This window comes from Narcine bancroftii, chromosome 5 (genome assembly GCF_036971445.1).
Source record: "Narcine bancroftii isolate sNarBan1 chromosome 5, sNarBan1.hap1, whole genome shotgun sequence".
NCBI lineage: Eukaryota > Metazoa > Chordata > Chondrichthyes > Torpediniformes > Narcinidae > Narcine > Narcine bancroftii.
The window spans coordinates 123,604,469-123,610,206 of record NC_091473.1 but is presented as its reverse complement, the minus strand read 5'-3'; the positions used below and the strand labels follow the sequence as shown (position 1 = coordinate 123,610,206).

General features: G+C 43.3%; 1 pseudogene; it reads left to right on the top strand.

The window, feature by feature from the left end:
* Window positions 1-326: 326 nt before the first annotated feature.
* On the top strand, window positions 327-3,153 carry LOC138765332 (serum paraoxonase/arylesterase 2 pseudogene; annotated as a pseudogene).
* Window positions 3,154-5,738: the final 2,585 nt, after the last annotated feature.

Sequence of the window (5,738 nt, the reverse complement as noted above, 5' to 3'; positions counted from 1 at the left end):
AACTGAATTAGCATTTTAAGTTAAAGACCTGGTATTTGCTATAAAAATGGAAAAAAAAATTAGTCAATATAAAAATAATTGATTTATCAGTGGCTTTTTTTTGCTTTTGAAACTTTCATTCAATAATTCAACACGTTAGAAGGTGAACACCATTATCTGATCACCTTGTTTGATCTTCTGCACCATTTTTTCCCTTAAAATAGACATTTATTGCTTTAAGAAGGTTGACTACTTTGGAACTCTTCTTCAAACTCTTCTTCATACAGTCAAAAAACCTGAGTGTAAAGGCGGAGATTCTCCGCCCTTAAGTCGGGAGAATTACCTCGATGAATGAATGCACTCTGGCCAGCTCCAAGGCGCTGACTGCAATCCCTCTTGGAGGAAGGGTTAGTGGTGGAGCACTGCACTCCACCACCCTGCATGAATGTACTGCCGCTCCATGGACTGATGACATCGTAGTTCTGCTGTGTCTTTTTGTATCTCAACAGAAGCTCAGAATTTAACACATCCAGTTGGGGTAACTGAATTTGGACATTAAACTTTGGGGTGGAATTCTGTGGACCGTGTTTTCAACTGATTTACTTGACTGACTGACCTGGGGTTTATGGGGATTTTTCCTTTTTGAGTTTTTGGCACAGATTGGAATGGTCTGGGTTTTCCACATACACACTATTTATAAATGTGATACTGTGGCCACTGGAATCACAGTGGACATGACAAAATAACCACACAAGGTATTTTTAAAGTGAATCAAACAGATTTATTCTTCATCATCCGCACAACCTTTTAAAAGCCCAAATCACACACTCGACCCGCGCTGATGCCATCACGCACATGGCCGGTTCGATGCCTTCTGGAAGTTGTAGTGCCACCAGAGCGCCACTACAATATCTATATTTGCTATATATACTTATAGTGAGATAAATTGTGTTAAAACATTATATTGTTAATAGTCATTACTAAATATAGAGCTACATTTTAACCCTTTTGAATTGTGTCTTCTGTTTTCGCTGGTTTGAGGCGTAACAGTAACCAATGAAAGGCAGGCATAATTTATTCCTTGAGCAAGGGCTCAGGCCTGATATGTCAGCAATATATTTTTTATGATTTTTACACATAAATGATGACAAGTTCCGGTAATAAATTTGCATACTTACCTCCAGAGTGGCCATTACACTGGATTTGCAGTGACTTCAGAGGCTGGACGCTTGAAGTGGGATAGGTCATCCCGTCACCCCCATCCCATCATCCCTTGCCTCCCCACCCCCGCCCCTGTCTTCATGGATGCCCTCTGTTACTTAGGTGGAAAGGTGATTCAGCTCCCAGCACCCGGTAAGAGAGAAGCAGTCAGCAGCTGACTCAATGCGGGAGCAATGGCCGTCTTCCTTACCCATAATCCCCCACGCAGCTGGAACCACTCTGTGTATCCCTGGCTCTGGTAGAGCAGTTCCAACTGCATGGGGGATTATAGGTAAGGAAGATGGTCAATGCTCCCACATTGATACGCTTGGGGCTAGAAGCAAGGCAGTCGGGCATATACATTAGGCCATTTTTGTAGAGTGCCAGTGGTCAATTTAGACTGTAGGCAGTCTGTAAAAATGTCTGGGGTCCTAGATGAAAATTGACAGGATAGAATTTAGCAAATAAATTTTGTCACAACATCTTTACATTGCCAGCAGAGCAGGAAATTTGCATAAATTTTTCGCTTCTCAGCAGCTGTGTAAAAATCATAATTGTCTCCTGAGGACGCTGAAAGACCGGCTGGGTTCTCCAGTATTTCAGTCTGTTTTTACCCATGCTACCCCTTTGACTTGGAGAAAGTGAGATGAGAAGTTATTGAGGGTGAAGACAAGTTCTGCCAGCTGGAGGAGGGTGGCGATGGTGGGAAATGAAAGTCATTGATAAGATGGTGGCATTGTGAGGTATTGTGAATGGAGGTGGGGAAAGATTGGACCGGAGAGAAAATGGAGTTGAGATAATGTGATACTACTTAGGTGGGGCAGGAGCATGCAGAAAAAGTGGGTCTACCTGGATAAATGACAGAGTATTTTGGATAGGATGGAGAACCAGGCAGTGTGGGGATGGGAAACAAGGAGGTTGGAGGCCATGGGAGGGAGGTGACCAGAGGTGATGAGGTTACAGAGAGTATTCCACAGATAGTACTTCCTCAGCAGTTTGCTGAGGTTCAGTATGTCATCGGAAACCTTGACAAGCTTCTGTGTAGTGGAAAGTATGCGGACTGGCTGTATCACAGCCTGTGGAGTTCTGCCCTTTTCTCGGTTCAGACCCAGGGAATAACTTCAAACCCAATGTACTTCAAATCATACACCCTTGGAGAGTTCTGCAGCTCGCAGTTCTGACGGTGTTCCTCGCTTTGCTCGCCTACCAACTCCCGGATTTGGGTAATAAATTGGGTATATTCGAAGAAGCAGTTCCAATTGAACCTGGCAATTGTCATCTAATCAAAGGAATTGAATATGGGTCTGAGGATATTAACATTCTTCCTGGAGGGTTAGCGCTGATCAGCTCTGGCCTGAAATATCTGATGCTGCCAAACTTTGCCCCTGATCAGCCTGGGAAGATATTCCTTGTGGATCTGAATAATCCAACCTTGAAAGCTGTTGAATTGAGAATTGCTCGTGGTTTTGATGTGGAATCCTTTAATCCACATGGTCTGAGCACATATATAGAAGAAGATACATCTTTCTTGCAGAAACGGCAGCTTTCAAAATTCATGTTATGGAAATTAAGTCAAACTACATGCTGACTCCAGTTAAGAGTTTGAATGTGGGAATAGGCCTAGACAACCTAGAGGTGGATCCAAAGACTGGAGATATTTGGACTGGTGCTTGTTTAAGTGCCTGGAAAATGTTTCTAAACAATCCTGAAAATCCCACTGGATCTGAGGTAATCAAAATAGAAAATATTCTTTCGAAGGATGTCCGAGTGACCCAAGTTTACTTGAACAATGGTTCTGTACTTCAAGGGGCTTCAGTTGCCACTGTGTACAAAAATAAATTGCTTATTGGCACAATTTTTCACAAGGCTCTCCACTGTGAGCTTGTTAGTTCATAACTTTTTAAAGTGTGATTTTTTTTCAATCTATTGTGAGGTAATGTTATCAATTAATCATTTGCATATTTTAAGAATTCTTATTAAATCCATGTGTTGATGTATTTGTAGGTGGGTATTGATTGAAAAATGTCAATGTTCATTTCCCATTATATAATTATTTTGCTCTACAAGGTGCTGGTTTAAACCCTATGAGGGGAGTAAACAATTCAAATAATCCTCCCGAGTAACCCAAAAGCATTTTGTAAACATGAAATATCTCTGATTTTGTTAATGCTTTCCTGTTACCACTTGGGTGGGATATTACATACAGATCGTAAAGAGCTCTCACTTTATCCAATTAACAAGACATTGGAATATTTTTAATGGAGAAACTAATCTCATTTTCTCAAGATTAATATGTAATGATTTAAATAAAACAAAGCAATAATTTCAAAAAAAAAATCAAAAAAAAATCATACACCCTTTATACACCCTTAGTGGTTAGCGCAACGCCTTTATAGAGCTAGCAATCAGGACTGGTTTCGAATCCCACATTGTCTATAAAGAGTTTGTACATTCTCCCCATGTCTGCATGGGTTTTCTCCAGGGAATCCCATTTCCTCCCACTGTTCAAAATGTACCAGGGGTGTAGGTTAATTGGGTACAAATTAGGTGGCGTGGTCTTGTGAGCCTGTATTTGGAAGGGTTGTGGCTGTCACGTGACAGCACTTCCCCCTACCTAGTCGGAGGACACACAAGCTGTTAATCAAGGTTTGGTTCCACCCCACCCATTAGTGGACACTTTGCTGTTAGATCCATGTAAATTACCTGGACTGGACTTTCCAGCCTGCCTGTACTTGGCCTTGGCCCATTGGATTAACCCTCCTGTCACTGAGCCATTCACATCTGCTAATGATCTGGGCTGGACACTCCAGCACTATAAAGGTGCCATGTGTTCTTCTTCGGGCACTACAGCCAGAGATCCGGGAAGCCACTACCCTGTTGGATCGATTAGTAACCGTGGTGAGGATCTGGTACCCCACCTTCCTGGAGTGGGATCTACATGGGCACCCGCAATGGGGTACGGTCACTGAGGGCACCTGGGTTATTAGAGAGTGGGTGTTGGTCAACAGTATCTACCAGGGAGCCTATTTTAGAAAATACCCAGTTGACCAGTGCCCTAGCAGGATACCTGGACACCACCTCACACCCTGGTTTAAAGTCAGTGGTCCTGCCCCTCATGGCACCTGCTGATGGGAAGGACATGCGGGGTGACATCACCCTCCTGGAAAGGTTAGAATGCATGCAGTGGGGGGCACACCCCCAGGTCCATAGAGCAGCGGTAAGGGATAGAAACACATTCCCTCCTCATTTTACACCCAAGCCACTGTACTTGGATCTGCTGCACACAGGGATGGACCATGTCAGCATAAATGGGATCCCAACCTCTGCCATTTATGCCCTGTGGAAAGAGCTTTGTGGGGCTAAATCTTGCAGTAGAAAACCTACAACCACCCTGGGATAAAGCCTAGGGCTTCTCCCCCCGCACGCGAAACAGTCTCTCCTAACCTCAAGGCTGAACTCAGAGACCTCCTGAGACAGGAACTGTCTCATCTGCGCCAGCAGGAACCCTCACCTATAGGGTGGCAGACGCCCACCTGCCTCCTATAGGATGAAGGCCAGGGCCCCCAGCACATTTGTTCCATTGCCCACTCCCGCCTGGATGACCTGAGGCCACATATACCTGTAACAGTCTTAATAGTGTCTTTCCCTGAATGCATTCTAGGGATCAATGTTTTAAAGGAACAGTCCCTTTATATTAACAGGGGCAAGTTTACATTCAGGGTTGCACGGGCTACAATTGTAGATTGTCTGTAGTGCACACTGCAGACACTACAACAAGAATGCTTTGTTTTCCAATCCTCTCCATTTCATCTCACAAAAGCATTTTGCAATTATTTAGGACAAGATTCAAGATACATTCCATAGTTCCACCACTTTAATCTGCTGCAATGTCCAACCTCCCCCAGAAGTGTCTTCACATGCTAATCTCATCCCTCAGGAAACAGGACTGGTCTATTAAATATTGAAAAGGTGCAGTGCCCCAGCCAGAATGTCCTGTTCCTGGGGATACAATGGTGATATTTGAGAGACGGCCAAGAATGAAACGTTGAATTTTGCCATCCCCTCAAATAAAACAGACACCCAGAGCTTCGTGGGCTTCCTAAGTTCTTGGCGGCAGTGCATACCCCACCTTACCATGCTCTTTAAACCACCCTATAGGGCAGGGGTGGCCAAACCGCGGTTCACGAGCCACATGCGGCTCTTTGACCTTTAATATGCGGCTCGCTGCTGGTCTCCCCACCTCACCCGCCTGACTCACTCTGCCGGTCTCTCCCCCTCGCCCCCCCTGACTCGTGTCTTTAATAGCCTGATATTTGTAGCATTGTATTTTAGTCATAAAAAATGATGAGAATAAGACTAATTTTGTAAGATGGAAATCTGATTAAAATATCTCTAATTTTTTTGGTTCATCTTTTTTTAACATTTGTGATTATTGAAACTAATACAAATTAACCATTTAAAAACTGCAGGCATGAATAAATATTATTGCATTTAATATGCATTTCTTAAATTTATATAAAACTTTTGTTACAAAATGTAATTGTAACAATAAAAACGTA